At 41.7% G+C, this 25,761-nt stretch overlaps 1 long non-coding RNA gene across 1 annotated transcript; it reads right to left on the bottom strand.

Moving 5' to 3' along the window:
* Positions 1-16,089: 16,089 nt before the first annotated feature.
* Positions 16,090-24,605, bottom strand: LOC149131735 (uncharacterized). The gene is made up of 3 exons (XR_016237703.1): positions 24,429-24,605; positions 22,270-22,375; positions 16,090-21,793 (listed from the first exon to the last, which is right to left on the bottom strand). It is a non-coding gene; the product is annotated as an uncharacterized LOC149131735 (long non-coding RNA).
* Between the last annotated feature and the right edge of the window lie 1,156 nt (positions 24,606-25,761).

Genomic DNA, 25,761 nt, shown 5'->3' with positions numbered 1-25,761 from the left:
GCCCCGAGGCTGTAGTAGAAGACACTTGCCCAAGGTGCCACGCAGTAGAACTGAACCACGGAACTATGTTGTTCGTAAGCACGCTACTTAACACACAGCTACTCCTACACCTATACATATATATTTGATGGGCTTCTTTCAGTTTCCGTCTATCTAATCCACTCACAAGGCTTTGGTTGGCCTGAGGCAATAGTAGAAGACACTTGCCCAAGGTGCCACACAGTGGGACTGAACTCCCGGAACCATGTGGTTCGTAAGCAAGCTACTTAACACACAGCCACTCCTACACAAATATATATATATAAGACGGGTTTCTATCAGTTTCCGTCTATCAAATCCACTCACAAGTCTTCGGTTGGCATGAGGCTATAGTAGAAGACACTTGCTTAAGATGCCACGCAGTGGGACTAAACATGGAACCTTGTGGTTCGTAAGCAAGCGATTTAACACACAGCCATTCCTACACTTATATATATATATGATGGGCTTCTTTCAGTTTCCGTCTACCAAATCCACTCACAAGGCTTCGGTTGACCTGAGGCTATAGTAGAAGACATTTGCCCAAGGTGCCACACAGTGGGACTAAACACGGAACCATGTGGTTTGTAAGCAAGCGACTTAACAAACAGCCACTGCTACACTTATATATATATATGATGGGCTTCTTTCAGTTTCCGTCTATCAAATCCACTCACAAGGCTTTGGTCGGCCCCGAGGCTGTAGTAGAAGACACTTGCCCAAGGTGCCACGCAGTGAAACTGAACCTCGGAACCATGTGGTTCGTAAGCAAGCTACTTAACACACAGCCACTCCTACATCTATATATATATATATATATATAAGGTTGACTTCTTTCAGTTTCCGTCTACCAAATCCACTCACATGGCTTTGGTTGGCCCAAGGCTATAGTAGAAGACACTTGCCCTACAAATAGGCCCCGAGGCTATAGAAGACACTTGCCCAAGGTGCCACTGATGGGCTTCTTTCAGTTTCCGTCTACCAAATCCACTCACAAGGCTTTGGTCGGCCCCGAGGCTGTAGTAGAAGACAGTTGCTTAAGGTGCCATGCAGTGGAACTGAACCACGGAACTATGTTGTTCGTAAGCAAGCTACTTAACACACAGCTACTCCTACACCTATATATATATATATATATATATATATGATGGGCTTCTTTCAGAATGTACTACTGGAATATCATACCGATGACGGAAATTGAATTTTATCATTCATAATCCAGAAACACGTCTATGATTAACTTTAAATGGTTAGTTTTCATTGTTTTTTCTTCATGTTTTTGCCTTTGTGAGTTACAAGTAATGCTATCTGTTGGAGTTTCAGCTTTTTTAGCTGCTATTTCTGAACTTCGGTATATGGTGAAGCAAATGCTTGCTGATCCCTTAATTATGTTTATAAATATATATATATATATATATATATATATATATATTAATAAATTATAGGGTAGCAAAGAAAATTTTAGAAATTTTATTTACCACCAGTGGTCTAGCGAGAGTAAAAAAACAGTCAATAGACTATGTATTATTCATTAGAAATGTAGAGACGCCTATAATAGGACATCTACTCGCTAGAAATAGCAGCAAAAATACTACATACCACAAAAGTTAGGGATAATTTCGAAAGGAAATGAAAACTAAAAACTTTTACCAATCTATATTCAATAGATTAGGTAAACCGATTAGGTAAACCGTAAATACGCGGTATATTTTGAAAAATTAGACATAAGAACACGAACCATGCTGCGTACTGATTCGTGCTTCATATGTTGTCTGGTCAATTCTGCTGACGATAGTCCGACCTTGTAAGATATAATCTTTATCTTACTAAAATTGACTTGAAACCATGGTACAGAATATAGATTGGTAAAAGTTTTTATTTTTCATTTCCTTTCGAAATTATCCCTAACTTTTGTGGTATGTAGTATTTTCGTGCGGGTGACACGTAAAAGCACCCACTACACTCTCTGAGTGGTTGGCGTTAGGAAGGGCATCCAGCTGTAGAAACTCTGCCAAATCAGACTGGAGCCTGGTGTTGCCATCCGGTTTCACCAGTCCTCAGTCAAATCGTCCAACCCATGCTAGCATGGAAAGCGGACGTTAAACGATGATGATGATGATGATGATGAAAAGTTTTTATTTTTCATTTCCTTTCGAAATTATCCCTAACTTTTGTGGTATGTAGTATTTTTGCTGCTATTTCTAGCGAGTAGATGCCCTATTATAGGCGTCTCTACATTTCTAATGAAGTATATATATATATATATATATATATATATATATATATATATATATATATATATATGTATGTGTGTGTATATGTTCGTGTGTCTGTGTTTGTCCCCCCAACATCGCTTGACAACCGATGCTGGTGGGTTTACTACGTCCCCGTAACTTAGCGGTTCGGCAAAAAGAGACTGATAGAATAAGTACTGGGCTTCCAAAGAATAAGTCCTGAGGTCGATTTGCTCGACTAAAGGCGGTGCTCCAGCATGGCCGCAGTCAAATGACTGAAACAGGTAAAAGATTATATATATATATATATGTGTGTGGTAATCTTCCAGTTTCGAGGGGTTAAATAAATTACAAGGGAAATAACTGAACGTCTTACCAGTATTATCCGTACTACTTTGTTTATAAGTAAATCACGTGATTTGATTGACGTTAACTGTTTCTATATAAATCACACACGTGATTGAATATCATAGTTTCTTATGAGAAATCGAAAATGCCTCGTGGAAGACCAGCTGCACAACATCTAACCTGAACCCTAACCCTAACCCTAAACTTTTATAAAAAAAAATTCTGTCGCATGCTGTTTTAGAGAAAAAGTAGTACGGATAATACTGGTAAGTCGTTCAGTTATTTCCCTTGTAATTTATTTAACCCCTCGAAACTGGAAGATTACCATATATTTATATCAGAGGGGAAGCAGATAAGAAAAAATTTTCCAATGTTGTGCACTGTGAGGACCAAAGACTCGAGGTATTTCGTGTTGCAAGACAATGTAGGAGAGAGAATAGTGATGTCGTAGGAGAGAAATGTGTTCGCATGGATGATGGTACACTTGCACTAAATGAGGCTGCAAAGAAAAAGGTCTGGAGATGCCACTACAATAGATTGCTTAATAAAGAGAATGAATGGGAGAAAGAGAGCCTGCCGTATGTCGACCCAACAGAGGGACCAGCTATCCGAGTTGATAGTACCAGGGTAGATAAAGCAATTAAGAGTATGAAGACAGGGAAACCCCCCGGCACATCAAGAATCACTGCAGAGATTCTCAAAATATCTGGCAGTGTTGGATACAGCCTAGTCACCCGTATTACGAACCAGGTGTTACACGAAGGAGTCATACCCAATGACTGGTGTAGCAGCACCATAGTCAACTGCTACAAAGGTAAAGGTGATGCTTTAGATACAAATAATTACAGAGGCATCAAGCTGTTAGATCAGGTTATGAAAGTTACGGAGAGGGTCATAGCCCAACTAATTAGGGAGCGAATCAATTTAGATGGGATGCAGTTTGGGTCCGTGCCAGGTAAAAGCACTACTGATGCCATATTTCTAGTGAGACAGCTGCAGGAGAAATACCTAGCCAAGGATAAACCTCTGTACCTGGCTTTCGTTGACATGGAGAAAGCTTTTGACAGGGTCCCCTGATCCCTTATCTGGTGGTCAATGAGGAAATTTGGGATAGAAGAATATTTAGTGAGAGCTGTGCGACCCATGTACAGAGATGCTGCCAGTAAGGTGAGGGTTGGAAATGAGTACAGTAATGAATTCCGGGTAGAGGTAGGGGACCACCAAGGTTCCGTCCTCAGCCCCCTCCTATTTTTCATAGTCCTCCAGGCAATCACAGAGGAATTCAAGACAGGTTGCCCCTGGGAGCTCCTCTATGCTGATGACCTTGCACTAATTGCGGAGTCACTTTCAGAACTAGAGGAGAAGTTTCAGGTGTGGAAGCAAAGACTAGAATCGAAGGGCCTTAGAGTCAACCTAGCTAAAACCAAAATCCTAATAAGTAGGAAGGTAGATAAAACACAAACCCCTTCAGGTAGATGGCCCTGCTCAGTATGTAGAAAAGGAGTACGTAGTAACTCTATAAGATGTACCCGGTGCAAGCTATGGACACATAAGAGGTGCAGCAATATCAAAGGCAGGTTAACTAGGAAGTTAGTTTTTGTATGTGGCAGATGTTCAGGTGCAATAAACACTGTAAACAAACAGGAAACAACTTCTATCTCATTCCAGGGAGAAAAACTAGAGGTAGTCGATAGCTTCCGCTATCTGGGTGACCAAGTTAGTAGCGGGGGTGGGTGCGCTGAAAGTGTAGCTGCTAGAATAAGAATAGCCTGGGCAAAGTTTAGAGAGCTCTTACCTCTGCTGGCGACAAAGGGACTCTCACTCAGAGTAAAAGGCAGACTGTATGACGCATGCGTACGAACAGCCATGCTACATGGCAGTGAAACATGGGCTGTAACTGCTGAGGACATGCGTAAGCTCACAAGGAATGAAGCCAGTATGCTCCGTTGGATGTGTAATGTCAGTGTGCATACCCATCAGAGTGTAAATATCTTGAGAAAAAAGCTGAACATTAGAAGCATCAGTTGTGGTGTGCAAGAGAGACGATTGCACTGATATGGACATGTGGTGAGAATGGATGAGGATAGCTGCGTGAAAAAGTGCCACACCCTAACAGTTGAGGGAACCCGTGGAAGAGGTAGGCCCAGGAAGACCTGGGCTGAGGTGGTAAGGCAAGACCTTCGAATATTGGGCCTCACCGAGGCGATGACTACTGACTGAGACCTTTGGAAATGTGCTGTGCATGAGAAGACTTGGCAAGCCAAGTGAGATCATTGGCAGTGCCCCTGGACTGGCTCTTGTGCGGATGGCACATAAGATGCACCATTTTGAGCGTGACCGTTGCCAGTACCGCCTGACTGGCCTTCATAGGATTTTCGAGCGAGATCGTTGCCAGTGCCCCTGAACTGGCTCTTGTGCGGGTGGCACATAAAAGACACCATCTCGAGCGTGGCCGTTTTCGTGCGGGTGACACGTAAAAGCACCCACTACACTCTCTGAGTGGTTGACGTTAGGAAGGGCATGCAGCTGTAGAAACTCTGCCAAATTAGATTGGAGCCTGGTGTTGCCATCCGGTTTCACCAGTCCTCAATCAAATCGTCCAACCCATGCTAGCATGGAAAGCGAACGTTAAACGATGATGATGATGATTATATATATATATACGATGGGCTTCTTTCCGTTTCCGTCTACCAAATCCACTCACAAGGCTTTGGTGGGCTCGAGGCTATAGTAGAAGACACTTGCCCAAGGTGCCACGCAGTGGGAATGAACCCGGACCCATGTGGTTGGTAAGCAACCTAATGGGTTCATTTGTGGTTTGATTCTACAGTTGGATGTCCTTCTTGCTGCCAATCAGTATGTAAGGTGTATGTGTGTGTGTGTGTGTATATATATATATATATATATATATATATATATATATATATATGTTGTTTAGTAGTAATCCACAGAGAGAGAGATAGAATGCTGTTGTAAGAGAAGAGAATTAGAGCTTAGTGTGAGTTGTAAGGTTGTGGGACGTTATCTCACAGTTATTGACAGTAAACTTCATTTCTCTCTCTGTCCAAGGTTCTAGTTGGTCAGCCAGGAGGCTGCACCAGGCTCCAATCTGATCTGGCAAGGTTTCTACGGCTGGATGCCCTTTCTAACACGAATCACTATGAGAGTGTAGTGGGTGCTTTTTATATACCACTGGCACAGGAGCCAGTCAGGCGGCATTGGCAACGACCACGCTAGAATGCTTTTTCCTTGCCACTGGCATGGAACCAGTCAGGCAACACTGGCATCAACCACACACGAAGGGTTCTTTTTACCTGTGTGTGTGTATATATATATCATCATCATCATCATCATCATCATCGTTTAACGTCCGCTTTCCATGCTAGCATGGGTTGGACGATTTGACTGAGGACTGGTGAAACCGGATGGCAACACCAGGCTCCAGTCTGATTTGGCAGAGTTTCTACAGCTGGATGCCCTTCCTAACGCCAACCACTCAGAGAGTGTAGTGGGTGCTTTTACGTGTCACCCGCACGAAAACGGCCACGCTCGAAATGGTGTCTTTTATGTGCCACCCGCACAAGCCAGTCCAGGGGCACTGGCAACGATCTCGCTCGAAAATCCTACAGGAGCCAGTCAGGCGGTACTGGCAACGGCCACGCTCAAAATGGTGCATCTCATGTGCCACCCGCACAAGAACCAGTCCAGGGGCACTGGCAACGATCTTACTTGGCTTGCCGGGTCTTCTCACGCACAGCCCATTTCCAAAGGTCTCGGTCCGTAGTCATCGCCTCGGTGAGGCCCAATGTACGAAGGTCTTGCCTCACCACCTCAGCCCAGGTCTTCCTGGGCCTACCTCTTCCACGGGTTCCCTCAACTGTTAGGGTGTGGCACTTTTTCACGCAGCTATCCTCCTCCATTCTCACCACATGTCCATACCAGCGCAATCGTCTCTCTTGCACGCCACAACTGATGCTTCTAATGTTCAGCTTTTCTCTCAAGATACTTACACTCTGACGGGTATTCACATTGACATTACACATCCAACGGAGCATACTGGCTTCATTCCTTGCGAGCTTACGTATGTCCTCAGCAGTTACAGCCCATGTTTCACTGCCATGTAGCATGGTTGTTCGTACGCATGCGTCATACAGTCTGCCTTTTACTCTGAGTGAGAGTCCCTTTGTCGCCAGCAGGGGTAAGAGCTCTCTAAACTTTGCCCAGGCTATTCTTATTCTAGCAGCTACACTTTCAGCGCACCCACCCCCACTACTAACTTGGTCGCCCAGATAGCGGAAGCTATCGACTACCTCTAGTTTTTCACCCTGGAATGAGATAGAAGTTGTTTCCTGTTTGTTTGCAGTCTTTATTGCACCTGAACATCTGCCACAAACAAAAACTAACTTGCTAGTTAACCTGCCTTTGATGTTGCTGCACCTCTTATGTGTCCATAGCTTGCACCGGGTACATCTTATAGAGTTACTACCTACTCCTTTTCTACATACTGAGCAGGGCCATCTACCTGAAGGGGTTTGTGTTTTATCTACCTTCCTACTTATTAGGATTTTGGTTTTAGCTAGGTTGACTCTAAGGCCCTTCAATTCTAGACCTTGCTTCCACACCTGAAACTTCTCCTCTAGTTCTGATAGTGACTCCGCAATTAGGGCAAGGTCATCAGCATAGAGGAGCTCCCAGGGGCAACCTGTCTTGAACTCCTCTGTGATTGCCTGGAGGACTATGGTAAATAATAGGGGGCTGAGGACGGAACCTTGGTGGACCCCTACCTCTACCCGGAATTCATTGCTGTACTCATTTCCAACCCTCACCTTACTGGCCGCATCTCTGTACATGGCTCGCACAGCTCTCACTAGCCATTCTTCTATCCCAAGTTTCCTCATTGACCACCAGATAAGGGATCGGGGGACCCTGTCAAAGGCTTTCTCCATGTCAACGAAAGCCAGGTACAGAGGTTTATCCTTGGCTAGGTATTTCTCTTGCAACTGTCTCACTAGAAATAAGGCATCAGTAGTGCTTTTACCTGGCACGAACCCAAACTGCATCTCATCTAAATTGATTCGCTCCCTAATTAGTTGGGCTATGACCCTCTCTGTAACTTTCATAACCTGATCTAACAGCTTGATGCCTCTGTAATTATTTGTATCTAAAGCGTCCCCTTTACCTTTGTAGCAGTTGACTATGATGCTGCTACACCAGTCATAGGGTATGACTCCTTCGTGTATCACCTGGTTCGTAATACGGGTGACTAGGCTATAGCCAACACTGCCAGATATTTTGAGCATCTCTGCAGTGATTCCTGATGGGCCGGGGGCTTTCCCGGTCTTCATACTCTTAATTGCTTTATCTACCCTGGTACTATCAACTCGGATAGCTGGTCCCTCTATTGGGTCGACATAAGGCAGGCTCTCTTTCTCCCATTCATTCTCTTTATTAAGCAATCTATCGTAGTGGCATCTCCAGACCTCTTTCTTTGCATCCTCATTTAATGCAAGCGTACCATCATCCATGCGAACACATTTCTCTCCTACAACATCACTATTCTCTCTCCTACACTGTCTTGCAACCCGAAATACCTCGAGTCTTTGGTCCTCACGGCGCAGAACATTGGCAAATCTTTCCTTATCTGCTTCCCCTCTGGCTAAATAAACCTGTCGCCTAGCCTCCCTTCTGGCACATTGGTACAATTCCCTGCTACCACCGTTCTTCCAGTCCTTCCAAGCTTGTTTCTTTTGTCTAATAGCCCTGTCTACCTCCTTGTTCCACCACCACGTTACTCTGGGTTGGGAGGGGACCTTACACCACCCACAAATCTGGTCGGTGGCTTTCAACAGGTTGTCCCGCAGAAATCTCCAATTGTCTTCCACGTTGTATGATGCTATATCCCCTTCTATTTCGTTAAATGCTTCAAGTAACTTGTCTCTAAGTCTCTGTCCGTTTGCAGGGTCTTTAAGCTTCCACACCCTTCTTCTCCAAGCCTGTCTAATTCTGGGCACCCATTTTGCCTTGATCCCAAAGTCGCTAACTACTAATCTATGTTGTGGGGTACATTCTTCGCCAGGGTAGGTTTTGGCATTTATAAGCCGCCCTCTTTCCCTATTTCTGGCGAGGATGTAGTCGATTTGGCTAGAGTGTCTGCCGGAGCGGTAGGTGACTAGGTGACTGGCAGGTTTCCTGAAGTTGGTATTGCAGACTATAAGATTGGTTGCATCACAGAACTCCAGCAGTCTGGTTCCCTCCTCGTTGCGGGAACCGAAGCCATAGCCTCCATGTATGCCATGGAAGCCCCCAGCACGACGTCCGACATGACCGTTGAAGTCTCCAGCCACAAAGAGAAGGTCCCTGTCACTCGTCGACGAGGTAGTTTGCAAGAGGGTGTCATAGAATTGGTCTTTCAGACCATCTGGTAGCCCAGGTTGAGGTGCATAGGCTGAGATGACAGTAGCTAATCTATGATGAAGCACTAGTCTGATCTTAAGTACTCTGTCACTTACTCTAACGACCTCGATTACCTTATCCACCCATTTCTCCGCTAGAAGTATTCCTACGCCCCCGACCCCGTCAGTGTTCCCTGCCCAGAAAATCTTGTACCTGTGTTCTTTGCCTGTGAGGAACCTTGCAGAACCTCCTCTCCATCTTACTTCCTGGATGCAGCACATATCTACGCATCTCCGTTCAAGCATCTCAACAATTTCACCAGATCTACCTTTCAGCGTGCCGACGTTGAGAGTGCCAATCCTAACAGTATGGATGTTGGGGGTGTGGGCCTGTAGCCTGGGAAGAGGAAAAGCAGTGTCGTGTACCTGAAAAGAAAACTTGCAATTGGAAGAATTCATAAGCAAAACATTACCTACAACCTGCAAACATTTCTCAACCTTAATGCGCTACCCAAAGGTAGGGGAGAGGATGGCCAAGGCCACTAGATGGGTTCCGGGAGACAGCCGAGGTTGACAGGATGACAAAGGGATGAACTTCCGGTGGAGGGGGCGGGATGACAGAGGAATGAACTTCCGGTGGAGGGGGTGGGATGACAGAGGAATGAACTTCCGGTGGAGGGGGTGGGATGACAGAGGAATGAACTTCCGGTGGAGGGGTGGGATGACAGAGGAATGAACTTCCGGTGGAGGGGTGGGATGACAGAGGAATGAACTTCCGGTGGAGGGGTGGGATGACAGAGGAATGAACTTCCGGTGGAGGGGGTGGGATGACAGAGGAATGAACTTCCGGTGGAGGGGGCGGGATGACAGAGAAATGAACTTCCGGTGGAGGGGGTGGGATGGCAGAGGAATGAACTTCCGGTGGAGGGGGTGCGATGACAGAGGAATGAACTTCCGGTGGAGGGGGTGGGATGACAGAGGAATGAACTTCCGGTGGAGGGGTGGGATGACAGGGGAATGAACTTCCGGTGGAGGGGGGGTGGCAGAGGAATGAACTTCCGGTGGAGGGGGTGGGATGACAGAGGAATGAACTTCCGGTGGAGGGGGTGGGATGGCAGAGGAATGAACTTCCGGTGGAGGGGGTGGGATGACAGAGGAATGAAACTTCCGGTGGAGGGGGTGGGATGACAGAGGAATGACAGACGAATGAACTTCCGGTGGAGGGGGTGGGAGGGCGGGTTACCGCCAGCGAGTAGAGAGGGCTCCGAGTAGAGAGGGCTCTTAATTGTAGATTTTAAATATTTGAGAGACAACAATGCATAAATCGTAATTTTTTTAAAAGAGCAATGAATTCTGGGTGATTAGAATATAACGTAGCATGAATTTAGGAAGCTTAGAAAATGAATAAGCATGAATTTAAGACAACAACTGAATTCAATTGAATTTCATGGAGAGAAACAAGAAAGCGCAAGGTATTGAGATGTTTGAGGCCGTAAATAAATAAAAATCTCTATCTTATCTGCATCTTGGGTATTTCGTCGTAGTACGTCAGCTAGATAATTTAGAATGGGTTTCTCATTTATATATAGCCAGAACCTGAAGACCTTAAAGGAAAAACTACGAAGGGGGAGAGAGAGGATGGAGGGGTAGACAGAGGCATGGCGGGAGAAAAGATCATCATCATCATCATCATATATATATATAAAGAGAGAGAGAGAGAGAGAGAGGGAGAGGGGGGACCAGTCAAGCAGCACATCACGCTGTAATTCTTGGGCTGAGAAATCAACACTTAAAAGCCATAATTTTAAGGAGCGATAAGAATTTTTGAATAAAGGAAAATGGGTAGTGGTGGTGGGTAGGTACCGCCAGCGAGTAGAGAGGGCTCTTAATTGTAGATTTTAAATATTTGAGAGACAACAATGCATAAATCGTAATTTTTTTAAAAGAGCAATGAATTCTGGGTGATTAGAATATAACGTAGCATGAATTTAGGAAGCTTAGAAAATGAATAAGCATGAATTTAAGACAACAACTGAATTCAATTGAATTTCATGGAGAGAAACAAGAAAGCGCAAGGTATTGAGATGTTTGAGGCCGTAAATAAATAAAAATCTCTATCTTATCTGCATCTTGGGTATTTCGTCGTAGTACGTCAGCTAGATAATTTAGAATGGGTTTCTCATTTATATATAGCCAGAACCTGAAGACCTTAAAGGAAAAACTACGAAGGGGGAGAGAGAGGATGGAGGGGTAGACAGAGGCATGGCGGGAGAAAAGATCATCATCATCATCATCATATATATATATAAAGAGAGAGAGAGAGAGAGAGAGGGAGAGGGGGGACCAGTCAAGCAGCACATCACGCTGTAATTCTTGGGCTGAGAAATCAACACTTAAAAGCCATAATTTTAAGGAGCGATAAGAATTTTTGAATAAAGGAAAATGGGTAGTGGTGGTGGGTAGGTACCGCCAGCGAGTAGAGAGGGCTCTTAATTGTAGATTTTAAATATTTGAGAGACAACAATGCATAAATCGTAATTTTTTTTAAAAGAGCAATGAATTCTGGGTGATTAGAATATAACGTAGCATGAATTTAGGAAGCTTAGAAAATGAATAAGCATGAATTTAAGACAACAACTGAATTCAATTGAATTTCATGGAGAGAAACAAGAAAGCGCAAGGTATTGAGATGTTTGAGGCCGTAAATAAATAAAAATCTCTATCTTATCTGCATCTTGGGTATTTCGTCGTAGTACGTCAGCTAGATAATTTAGAATGGGTTTCTCATTTATATATAGCCAGAACCTGAAGACCTTAAAGGAAAAACTACGAAGGGGGAGAGAGAGGATGGAGGGGTAGACAGAGGCATGGCGGGAGAAAAGATCATCATCATCATCATCATATATATATATAAAGAGAGAGAGAGAGAGGGAGAGGGGGGACCAGTCAAGCAGCACATCACGCTGTAATTCTTGGGCTGAGAAATCAACACTTAAAAGCCATAATTTTAAGGAGCGATAAGAATTTTTGAATAAAGGAAAATGGGTAGTGGTGGTGGGTAGGTACCGCCAGCGAGTAGAGAGGGCTCTTAATTGTAGATTTTAAATATTTGAGAGACAACAATGCATAAATCGTAATTTTTTTAAAAGAGCAATGAATTCTGGGTGATTAGAATATAACGTAGCATGAATTTAGGAAGCTTAGAAAATGAATAAGCATGAATTTAAGACAACAACTGAATTCAATTGAATTTCATGGAGAGAAACAAGAAAGCGCAAGGTATTGAGATGTTTGAGGCCGTAAATAAATAAAAATCTCTATCTTATCTGCATCTTGGGTATTTCGTCGTAGTACGTCAGCTAGATAATTTAGAATGGGTTTCTCATTTATATATAGCCAGAACCTGAAGACCTTAAAGGAAAAACTACGAAGGGGGAGAGAGAGGATGGAGGGGTAGACAGAGGCATGGCGGGAGAAAAGATCATCATCATCATCATCATATATATATATAAAGAGAGAGAGAGAGAGAGAGAGGGAGAGGGGGGACCAGTCAAGCAGCACATCACGCTGTAATTCTTGGGCTGAGAAATCAACACTTAAAAGCCATAATTTTAAGGAGCGATAAGAATTTTTGAATAAAGGAAAATGGGTAGTGGTGGTGGGTAGGTACCGCCAGCGAGTAGAGAGGGCTCTTAATTGTAGATTTTAAATATTTGAGAGACAACAATGCATAAATCGTAATTTTTTTAAAAGAGCAATGAATTCTGGGTGATTAGAATATAACGTAGCATGAATTTAGGAAGCTTAGAAAATGAATAAGCATGAATTTAAGACAACAACTGAATTCAATTGAATTTCATGGAGAGAAACAAGAAAGCGCAAGGTATTGAGATGTTTGAGGCCGTAAATAAATAAAAATCTCTATCTTATCTGCATCTTGGGTATTTCGTCGTAGTACGTCAGCTAGATAATTTAGAATGGGTTTCTCATTTATATATAGCCAGAACCTGAAGACCTTAAAGGAAAAACTACGAAGGGGGAGAGAGAGGATGGAGGGGTAGACAGAGGCATGGCGGGAGAAAAGATCATCATCATCATCATCATATATATATATAAAGAGAGAGGGAGAGGGGGGACCAGTCAAGCAGCACATCACGCTGTAATTCTTGGGCTGAGAAATCAACACTTAAAAGCCATAATTTTAAGGAGCGATAAGAATTTTTGAATAAAGGAAAATGGGTAGTGGTGGTGGGTAGGTACCGCCAGCGAGTAGAGAGGGCTCTTAATTGTAGATTTTAAATATTTGAGAGACAACAATGCATAAATCGTAATTTTTTTTAAAAGAGCAATGAATTCTGGGTGATTAGAATATAACGTAGCATGAATTTAGGAAGCTTAGAAAATGAATAAGCATGAATTTAAGACAACAACTGAATTCAATTGAATTTCATGGAGAGAAACAAGAAAGCGCAAGGTATTGAGATGTTTGAGGCCGTAAATAAATAAAAATCTCTATCTTATCTGCATCTTGGGTATTTCGTCGTAGTACGTCAGCTAGATAATTTAGAATGGGTTTCTCATTTATATATAGCCAGAACCTGAAGACCTTAAAGGAAAAACTACGAAGGGGGAGAGAGAGGATGGAGGGGTAGACAGAGGCATGGCGGGAGAAAAGATCATCATCATCATCATCATATATATATATAAAGAGAGAGAGAGAGAGAGAGAGGGAGAGGGGGGACCAGTCAAGCAGCACATCACGCTGTAATTCTTGGGCTGAGAAATCAACACTTAAAAGCCATAATTTTAAGGAGCGATAAGAATTTTTGAATAAAGGAAAATGGGTAGTGGTGGTGGGTAGGTACCGCCAGCGAGTAGAGAGGGCTCTTAATTGTAGATTTTAAATATTTGAGAGACAACAATGCATAAATCGTAATTTTTTTAAAAGAGCAATGAATTCTGGGTGATTAGAATATAACGTAGCATGAATTTAGGAAGCTTAGAAAATGAATAAGCATGAATTTAAGACAACAACTGAATTCAATTGAATTTCATGGAGAGAAACAAGAAAGCGCAAGGTATTGAGATGTTTGAGGCCGTAAATAAATAAAAATCTCTATCTTATCTGCATCTTGGGTATTTCGTCGTAGTACGTCAGCTAGATAATTTAGAATGGGTTTCTCATTTATATATAGCCAGAACCTGAAGACCTTAAAGGAAAAACTACGAAGGGGGAGAGAGAGGATGGAGGGGTAGACAGAGGCATGGCGGGTGAAAAGATCATCATCATCATCATCATATATATATATAAAGAGAGAGAGAGAGAGAGAGAGGGAGAGGGGGGACCAGTCAAGCAGCACATCACGCTGTAATTCTTGGGCTGAGAAATCAACACTTAAAAGCCATAATTTTAAGGAGCGATAAGAATTTTTGAATAAAGGAAAATGGGTAGTGGTGGTGGGTAGGTACCGCCAGCGAGTAGAGAGGGCTCTTAATTGTAGATTTTAAATATTTGAGAGACAACAATGCATAAATCGTAATTTTTTTAAAAGAGCAATGAATTCTGGGTGATTAGAATATAACGTAGCATGAATTTAGGAAGCTTAGAAAATGAATAAGCATGAATTTAAGACAACAACTGAATTCAATTGAATTTCATGGAGAGAAACAAGAAAGCGCAAGGTATTGAGATGTTTGAGGCCGTAAATAAATAAAAATCTCTATCTTATCTGCATCTTGGGTATTTCGTCGTAGTACGTCAGCTAGATAATTTAGAATGGGTTTCTCATTTATATATAGCCAGAACCTGAAGACCTTAAAGGAAAAACTACGAAGGGGGAGAGAGAGGATGGAGGGGTAGACAGAGGCATGGCGGGAGAAAAGATCATCATCATCATCATCATATATATATATAAAGAGAGAGAGAGAGAGGGAGAGGGGGGACCAGTCAAGCAGCACATCACGCTGTAATTCTTGGGCTGAGAAATCAACACTTAAAAGCCATAATTTTAAGGAGCGATAAGAATTTTTGAATAAAGGAAAATGGGTAGTGGTGGTGGGTAGGTACCGCCAGCGAGTAGAGAGGGCTCTTAATTGTAGATTTTAAATATTTGAGAGACAACAATGCATAAATCGTAATTTTTTTAAAAGAGCAATGAATTCTGGGTGATTAGAATATAACGTAGCATGAATTTAGGAAGCTTAGAAAATGAATAAGCATGAATTTAAGACAACAACTGAATTCAATTGAATTTCATGGAGAGAAACAAGAAAGCGCAAGGTATTGAGATGTTTGAGGCCGTAAATAAATAAAAATCTCTATCTTATCTGCATCTTGGGTATTTCGTCGTAGTACGTCAGCTAGATAATTTAGAATGGGTTTCTCATTTATATATAGCCAGAACCTGAAGACCTTAAAGGAAAAACTACGAAGGGGGAGAGAGAGGATGGAGGGGTAGACAGAGGCATGGCGGGAGAAAAGATCATCATCATCATCATCATATATATATATAAAGAGAGAGAGAGAGAGGGAGAGGGGGGACCAGTCAAGCAGCACATCACGCTGTAATTCTTGGGCTGAGAAATCAACACTTAAAAGCCATAATTTTAAGGAGCGATAAGAATTTTTGAATAAAGGAAAATGGGTAGTGGTGGTGGGTAGGTACCGCCAGCGAGTAGAGAGGGCTCTTAATTGTAGATTTTAAATATTTGAGAGACAACAATGCATAAATCGTAATTTTTTTAAAAGAGCAATGAATTCTGGGTGATTAGAATATAACGTAGCATGAATTTAGGAAGCTTAGAAAATGAATAAGCATGAATTTAAGACAACAACTGAATTCAATTGAATTTCATGGAGAGAAACAAGAAAGCGCAAGGTATTGAGATGTTTGAGGCCGTAAATAAATAAAAATCTCTATCTTATATATATATATATATATATATATATATACATATATATATATATATATAATGTAACAAAAGAAGAAAAAAAATGATTCCTTAAATGGAGTGTAAAACATCCAGTTCACAGATACAGCAGTTGAATACCACAGACATAGGAGTATAAATTACAAATAATAAATTAAATAGAAAAATACAATTGACAATCTAACAATTTATTTACATTATAATACTATAATTTTTGAAAAAGACAAAGTCAACAATTTATTTTGACTTATATACAATATTTGATTGATAAACAATACATATCTATGTACATAAGCCACTTGAGCACATGGTTTCAAAAAGACACATGAAATTCTATGTTCAAGGAATGCTAAATCACAAAATATTGGTTCGAAATTGCTATGTTTAAGAGTATTTGCATTGAGAATTCAAATACATAAAAGAACAACAAAATTAAAACAATTATAGCGAAGATCAATATTTATTATATAAATATGCCTCTACATATTCGAAAGAAAGAATTTCCAGTATATCAACTATTTATTTATTTGTGCTATCATCGTTTAACGTCCGCTTTCCATGCTAGCATGGGTTATTTATGATTACCATAAGAAAACAAATGTAAATTATGAATAATAATATATAATAACTCTTTTTCATTTACTTCTATCAGCACAAAGTCATTATTTCTCATAGGAAGTTTAAGAGGTGTCCAATGGGAAAGCATAGTTGTGTTTGAATTAGGGTATGACATGACATTTAAAAGTGATATTAGGTATGGTGTGGATTTAAAAATTTCTTTTTTTTTAAAAGAAGTTTTTTTGTGCAGACGTCACCGCTGTGAACAAAGAAGGCAACAATTGTCTGCACCTTGCTGTAAAGAAAGTGTTTCATTCTGAGGAGGAACACTTGACCATTTTAGTTAAGTACTGCATGAAGCTCAACATGCGAAATAGAGAAAGGCTCTCTGGTGTGGTGGTTGCTAGTTATCTAATCCACGAGAGTGGAAATTTTTACTTTAAAAGCAAGAGAATTAACTCCACTTAAAAATGCAAAGTTGAAAGAAAAATTAAAGCTATTATTCACAGCACAGGCACCATGTAGGTTGTGTGAAGTAAAGAAATACAACATGAAATTCTATCCCTGTGGTCATGTTGTGATTTGTGGGGAATGCTTTTCCAAAATTCCTCTGAAATGATGTCTAGGGTGCCAACTACTTATAAGAGTCCCACGTTGGCACCTACATCAGAAAGGAAACCATAGCAAGTTGAGACTCCAAAGATTGAAGAGAAGCAAGCTCAAACAGTGGCAGAAGCAGTTGAGACTCCAACGTGTGTAGAGGAGGTCCTGACGACATCAGACAGTTGAATCTGCAAAGGTTGAGGACAAGAAAGTACAGACTGATTCACAGCCATTGGAGGCTACATCCTACCAAGTCTGCAAAGTATGAGAACAAGGAAGTACAGACTGATTCACAGCCATTAGAGGTTGTATCCCAGTAAGTTGGTTCTCAAAACCTAGAAGAGAAGCATCTCCTGAAGGTGTCAAGGCAGTTAGGAAGTAATTGGTAACAAGCTGGTATTTTTTTAGGAATTAAAACTATTGACCTGGAAATTATCAAGCACAACAATCCCTTCAGCATTGTAAGACAGAGCTACCAAATTCTGTGCAAATGGTTTCTAAGTTGTAATCCAAAAAAACAAACACACAAATCACTAAAAGAAACTGAGTGTTTCACTGCATTTGAATGTCTATCATTAGACAGATGTGGGGTCTGTGTAAATGTTGCTACTCTTTAGTCTCAGGCGCAACTTCACTAAACAGAGACCCAGGATTAAATTCGTTCAGTCAGAAGGAATTCTTAAATGTAAAGAACCCAGAGCCACATGGCCCAATACGTTCTTCTTTAAGATGGCAAATGGTGAATTGAAGAGGGTTCACCAATTAAATCCATCAGACCTCTACCATATTGAGACTCCTTTAATACTTTGGCTCCCTTATTTGGGATTAACCTTTGAAGTATTCAAAAAACATTTATCACGTTTTACAACATTACCCCTCAGCAAACTGAGAGTCGATAGTAAAACAAACGAAGAAGATGGCACCCTAAGGACCTGCCTTCATTGACCCCCCCCCACCAACAACTACATCCCTTTATTGGCTTCATTTTTTACCAATGTTTCATCTTTCACTGCCCTAAATTTCTGCCTCAACTTAGCAAATTTTATCCAGCAATGTTTAAGGAAGATGATTCTGGCTGTTTCCACCTGATTGACTCAGGTCTTGTCTTTCGCTGCTGGGAAATACTTTCCTTACACCATCTTCTCATCATGATGCAAGCAGATCCCTTTTCCGACTTGTTACGACAACCTTCACCTCATTTGCTTCACCATAGAGCAGGTAGGAAAAATTCCTGGCAAGGGTGGGGCACTGGTGAATTTAGACCAGTCTACAGCATTCGATACGGTTGACCATCAGTATCTGGTGGGGGTCAGACTGGGCTCAACTTTCCATAGTTGGATCAATGCTATGTATAGCGACATCGAATCAGTCGTCCAGGTGAATGGTCTCTTCTCAAAGCCATTCGCAATCAAGCATTAAATTCGCCAGGGCTGCCCCTGTTGCTGCTTCTGTATGTATTGGCCCTTGAGCCACTGCTGCGGAGGTTGGGGACTGCGGGGTGGGGGCGCTTATGGTAAGGGAGCAACAGCATATGTGGATGATGTCACCGTTCTCGTGTCTGATGAAGGGCAGCGACCTCGTGAAGAAGACCCCATTAAAAGAAATATGAAGCAGTGGCAGGGTCAAAAGTTAACCAGCCTAAATCAGTCGGCTTGCCACTTGGCACCTGCAGGGGCAGGTCAATGCCTCCGAACAGCATTGTTTGACGAAAGGCCCACTTAAACTGCTCAGGGTCTGCTTTGGAAACAGGTAAATCACATTCTTCTGCATTGCAATTTCAGTTGATTCCAATACATTTGCCGTGACATATCCACTGGTTTTACCAGACTCTTTTAGTGCCAGAGAAACATAGTAACCCATGAATGTATGTCCTAGCCAAACAAAACGATTGCTAATACACGCTGCTGGCATGTTCCAAAGCCCCGTCGGTGGGAATTGTGCCACTGACGGAGGAAGTTGTAACCTCGAACAAATGGAGGAACAATATTTGGTTTTCTCCAGAAGGTGAGAGGAGGCGTTGGGAGAGCTCTTTTACAGGGCTTGTCAAGGGAGGAGACATAGCCTGAATGGACTCTTTCCCTGAGGATATATTGTGCTTCCGATCGTGGCACTGTTGGAGTGCTAAGTGGCGCTTTGGGTCGGAAGATTGTAAGAAGATGAGTGCCTCATACTGAAGGGGCATGTGACCCATGAGAAGAGTTGTAAGAGGCAGGTGCTTCATTTTAAGGAGATGGTGTCGTCTGCAGTAAGAGGCTTAGTACCTCATTGTAAGGAGCTTGAGTCCAATAAGAAACTGTGCTAAGAGGTTTATTGCCTCAAATATGTAAATTATAAAAGAACAATGTTTTAGAGAAGCAGAGTTCGGTGGGTGACTTCTGCCTTCTCCCATTAATATCATCGTGTTCATCATTCATCTCATCAATGTCTTTGTCCAGCCCGCAGCTACTCCATCTATGTACGGCTTTCATAGCCAATATAATGAAATAAAGTAGCTCATTTTCATTATCATTCATTTTTATCATAAGTTTTTTTTTTTTCTAATTGTTATATGTCCCCACTGGCCCCCTTGTGGGTAATAAAGAAATCACTCCTCATTCGTTAAGTCCTTGTTATATAGGACCTTATAAAATATCTTCAAGAACAGAGAAGACAATCATATTAGATGCTGAAGGAAAACCAGAAACAGAAAATGTGTATAGAGTCAAGGAGGCTTTCGTCAAATCCATCCGGAATTCAAGAACATGAAAATATAATTGTAAAAAGAAACCAAAAACATGTGATCTCAATATGAAATTAAAACAAAAGCATCGAGGCTATCAAATGGACAGGCCACAAATGCAAGAATGAAAGAAACCAAGCTACTGCGTCTAATTTTATCTGGTGACCACTGTGTGGCCATCCGTGCCACTGATAGAAGAATCAGCTGAGGCAAAGCCTAAAACTGACCGACATCAATCCCAAAGCCTGGGACATTGAAGCTGAGGAAAGGCTGTGGTGGTACCAACTGCCCTACAGAAACAGATATTACATGAATTTCATAGTGGACACCTGGGAATGTAGAGAATGAAAGCTTTGACAAGGAGTTACACGTCTTGGCCGACACTGGACAAGGACATTGAAAATTTGGTAATAATCTTGTAGAGGTTGTGTTCCAGCAGCCAAAGCACCACAAATACCAATCATGGCCTGAGTCCATTGTCCATATAGACTACACTGGACCACTGAATGGTGCCTACTACATTGTTGATAACCTTACCATGTGGCCGGAAGTATGTAGGTGCAGTCAACCTACCGCGAAGGTAGCAAAGTTCCTGCATGAACTTTTTGCTCAATACTATGTTCCAGACACCACAGTATCATACAATGGAACATAATTTACAGGATGAGTTCAAGAAATTGTATAAAATGCATGCAATCAAGCACACGTTTACTCCGCCCTACCACCCAGGGTCAAATGGGCAAGCAGAATGATTTGTAGATACTTTGAAGCAAGTGCTAGAGAGAAAAAAAAAATTAGGCAATGACGAAATGCTAAATAAATTCTAAATATCAGTTCAGGCAAGTCACCTGCAGATCTAATGTTCGATTGAAAAATTAAATTGATCTTTGTCACTTTTTTTTATAACAGTAACCAAAAATATACTGCAGTCTCTACAAGCCCAAACATCACACAATATGGTAATTTATATAAATAGAATTATAGAAAAACAAAGTCTGAAGTTCTAAAATAACTAAAACATAAAATAAAATAAAAAATTTTAAATTTCAACACCTCACAGGATAAAGGTTGTGTGTGTGTGTGTGTGTGTGTGTGTGTGTGTGAGGAAAAGATATTTGCTAACAGATAATTATGTTATCAAAACAATTTATCATTTACATACCTCTTAAATCTATGCAAAAATTCCAGCAATGCCCTTTTCATTCCTACTGGGATCGATACCATTTAAGTCTAATTTGAGGATCCACAGGGGTTTATGGGGGGGGGGACTTGCATAATTGTACAAGATATTTGCAGATCACAAATTCATAAAAATTTTCAACACCGAAAATTTTTTTTTAAATTATCAAACTTTATGTGATGTCATTCAACCCATAATTACTAACAGGCCATGCGCATATACCCAAGTTTTAAAAACATTTTGAAATTAGGGTGAATGATGGTGGTCTTGGTACTAGTGGAGGGGTGGGGGGAGACACCCCATACAAAGTCACCATCGTCAATTAACCCCCATGAGCAGCACTGCAAATCAATCTCCAATGCTTCTTCATGCCTGTCTACTCGTTCACTCTCACTCTTTGTACATAACCACACGTGTGTGTGTGTGTGTGTGTATATATCTATATACATATATATATATATATACACACACACACACATATATATGAGTTTTTTTTTTTCAGTTTCCATCCAGCAAATCCACTCTGAAAGTTTTGGTCAGCCCATGTGGTTGCGAAGCAAACTTCTTAACCACAGAGCCACTCATGCAGACAAGGACAAAATAGATACAGGACTCAAAAAATAACACAAATATCAAGAGACAAAATCGTCCTGAATCTCTAAAAATATTAGCAGCCATTGCAGGTCTCTGCAGTCAACTCGGAATTTCCTTTGAGAACAAGTGTGGACACACCGGCTATGGAGATGAGCACTCGTTTGAGTTTGGTCTGACCAACAGCACATTTCTCGGAGGCTCTCAACAAGCTATGAATCTGCAAAGGAAATTCAGTGAAGTGGCTTAAAATATTACAAACCAACAAAAGAAAAAAAGAAAAGAAAAAGAAACTCTACACCATTTTGATACCAACATATCTGATCAAACTGATCTTTGTTCTACAATACTAACTTCCTATTTCACAGTGATTTAAAGTTTAACAGAAGGGGGGGGGGGGGGTAGGGTTAGAGTTAGAAGATTCATAAAATGTGAGACTTTTTTTTTTTTTATATATATATATCAGGTTTTTAAATAGAAACTTACCTTCTAACATTTCTGCTGTGTGGAAATGAAATAACAACAACAAAAAATAATAAAGCTTTGGATGTTTTTTCTTTTCTTTTTTTTTTTTTTAAACAAGTGAGTAAAATACCATATCAAAGCATTTTCAATGTTAGTAAAGAAAGAGAAATCAATAAAACTTGACATTCAGAAAGAAAACGAATTGCAAATTGCAATAACATACTACCATACCTGAACGAGCTGGGAAATTTCATCGGAGACCTCCACTTGAGTTGCTTCTGGCCGAAACACTTTGTTTCATTTTCTTCTGGACATCTCAACAACTGATGTTGACAAACTGTGTATTAGAAATATTGATCTTACTTAAGTTTCTGTGTAAAGGTAGTATGGGTGGTCTTTCAAAGGTTTTCTATAAGAAACATGGTGACTACAAATGGTAAAGGAAGGAGTAATAGAAACAGGACACATGGATTACTGTTAACCACTAATTCAGTCTCTGCAAATAGCCGGACTGGAAGCCAGTGGTTGTTGTTGAAACTAACAGCAAGTAAAGTAATCTCTTGAGGCTCTAGAGTTCTAGTCGTTGGAGACATCTACATAGCTAGAAACAGCTGCCAAATCACGCACAGATCATAGACACCTGTCTTCCACAGCGAGAAATAGCAGCCAAATCCCGCGCAGATCAAGAACATCTCTGAGGCGCCAATAAGCGAAAGTCACCAGAATTAAAAACACTGAACCATTTCATTATTTAGTAGTTAGGCAATGTGCATGCGCACCTCTTCTGAAATAGTTAGTGAAGTCAAATTATCTCTCTTCTTTTATCAGCTGTTGTCGTGTCGTTTTCAGGTAGAAAGGGACAACAGGGTAACCACATAATTAGGAGATGAAAATGAGAGGGGTTAAGTGTTATCCCGGAAAAAGGGGTGGGAAAAAGTGAAGTTTAATGGGTCTGACTGAGTTAAAGGCACCTGTGAACTTGATAGGAAGAACGGGGATTCCTTCAATAAAATACAAATAATATATAAGTATATGCATAATAACAACAAATGGAGCAAAAAAAAAAGAAAGGGTAGCTGGAATTATCACTTGTTTCTCATAAGGGAGAACATAATAAAACATTAAGTAGCAAGACAAAAACGAAATTGTGGGGTAACTTACGAGCTAAGATGTTATATGGTCAGTCCTTACATATAAGTTTCGAAGCAAGTGAGGGCCATTTCACAAAAAAAGCACTCACCGAAGTTCGTTGTAAATAAACAAGTCCGCCATATCTATCAATGACATTCTACTTCGACAGTCTCACAAGACAACAATGAAACAAGGAACTCAGACGAACATATCCAACAGTCCATATAACACTGTTATATATTAGTATCCTTATGTTAGCGTTAATCAGTGTAAAACCGAAGTATAGGGTGTTAGCTGAGAAATAATAATAATAATAATAATAACAAAACACATGCTCATAAGAAGAAGGTCAGATCTATGGCTAAGCAGTTGGTGATGCGAGGTAGCCTTAGCTGTAAATACTGGGAAGGAAAAAATTAATCAACTATAGAAGGGGAATAGGCAAGTATATGCATATATACATGTACATACCCTCATCTACCTGTATATATATATATATGCATATCTGGGTACAGGACGTTGCAAACAAAACAATATAACTGGACGACTTCGGGTATTTCTGTGTCAAGTGAGATTAAACGAACTGGGAGGAGGGGTAAGAATAAATTAAAGGGTTGGGTGTCTCGTCCTGTTTTGTTTTTGTGTATTTATGGATTGTGTAAAATCCGCAAAACATTCTTCGAGTTTAAATTAGACAATATAATAATTACTGCCTTAACGCATTTTATGAAATTCATAAAAGCATTGTCTCTGTTGTATCAACTAAACTCGAACAGATGCACTGAAAATAGATGCATTTGATGCATAAAACTTCGATTGTTTTCTGCATTTTACATATACACCTGAAGCAGGTGAGAATAGATCTGTAAGGCTTTTTTTTCTTCTAGTTTAAAATGAGACATTATTGGCATGATTTCGTTATATCTATAACGCATAGATACATAAAAACAGACACAGACCGAAGTCGTCGTTGAAAAATGATGAAAGAAATAAGACAAATGAAAAGATGATAGGAAGCTGAGGCAAGGGCGAGGTTTTGGTAGATTAAATGGACTCTGAAGAAGAGACTCTTGGAAATCTTCATTTAAAATGCCAGAATGTATTCTTGTTTTGTTTTTGTTTTTCAGTATAAGTTATATACGGATTATAAACACTCCTCTGATTCTCACAAAAGCGTGTGTGTTGTGGTATGAAGGGAAAATTAAGAAACAGGAGGGTTGACGTTAAAAAAACAAGGAGAAATGAGCTTTTCTTCTTACCTGTCGACAATGTGGAGGGGAAGGTTTTCCTCTCTTCGTGGCAAACACGTTCGGTTTCCATGACATCCAGTTGCCCTCTGACCTCTTCCGCTCACCATTACGCATGATCTGATCCTCACTTCCGTAACAGACACCTGACAGAACCGAAACATTCTCTCACTTACGCCTTAATTACAACTTCTGCTCAAATATTTCGTGTTTACAATTGCTGTCTCTGATAATTTTTTAGCTACGAGCGATTAGATTGTTAACATTTCCCCTGTTAATGAATAAACCATTGGAATAAGAGATCCCTTACTTGAGCAATAGGTAAGGGTTAAAGACATGAATACGATCTTGAAGTAAATGATTGCCATACATATACATCACCCTCGTCACCACCGCCGCCATCATACACCACCCTCGCCGCCATCATACATCACCCTCGCCACCACCGCCGCCATCATACACCACCCTCGCCACCACCGTACCATCATACGTCACGGTGGTGGCGAGGGTGGCGTATGATGGTGGCGAGGGCGATGTATGATGGTGGCGGTAGTGACGAGGGTGATGTATGATGGTGGCGTAGGTGGCGAGGATTGCGTATGATGGCGGCGGTAGTGGCGAGGGTGGCGTATGATGGCGGCGGTGGTGACGAGGTTGATGTGTGATGGCGGTGGTGTAGGCGAGGGTGATATATGATGACGGCTGTGGTGGCGAGAGTTGCGTATGATGGCGGCGTAGGTGGCGAGGGTTGCGTATGTTGGCGGCGGTGGTGGCGAGGGCGATGTATGATGGCGTCGGTGGTGGCGAGGGCGATATATGATGGCGGCGGTGGGGGCGATGGTTGCGTATGATGGTGGCGGTGGTGGCGAGGGCGATGTATGATGGCGTCGGTGGTGGCGAGGGCGATATATGATGGCGGCGGTGGGGGCGATGGTTGCGTATGATGGTGGCGGTGGTGGCGAGGGCGATGTATGATCGCGGCGGTGGTGGCAAGTGTGATGTATGATGGCGGCGGTGGTGGCGAGGGCGATGTATGATGGCGGCGGTGGTGACGAGGGTGATGTATGGTGGCGGCGGTGGTGACGAGGGTGATGTATGGTGGCGGCGGTGGTGGCGAGGGTTGAGTATGATGGCGGCGGTGGTGGCGAGGGTTGCGTATGATGGCGGCGGTGGTGGCGAGGGTTGCATATGATGGCGGCGGTGGTGGCGAGGGTGATGTATGATGGCGGCGGTGGTGGCGAGGGTTGAGTATGATGGCGGCGTAGGTGGCGAGGATTGCGTATGATGGCGGGGGTGGTGGCGAGGGTGATATATGATGGCGGCGGTGGTGGCGAGGTTTGCGTAT

The sequence above is a fragment of the Octopus bimaculoides genome, chromosome 20 (assembly GCF_046866305.1).
Source record: "Octopus bimaculoides isolate indiv1 chromosome 20, ASM4686630v1, whole genome shotgun sequence".
Classification (NCBI taxonomy): Eukaryota; Metazoa; Mollusca; class Cephalopoda; order Octopoda; family Octopodidae; genus Octopus; species Octopus bimaculoides.
The sequence above is the reverse complement of the archived record's forward strand: the minus strand, read 5'-3'. Positions and strand labels throughout refer to the sequence as shown.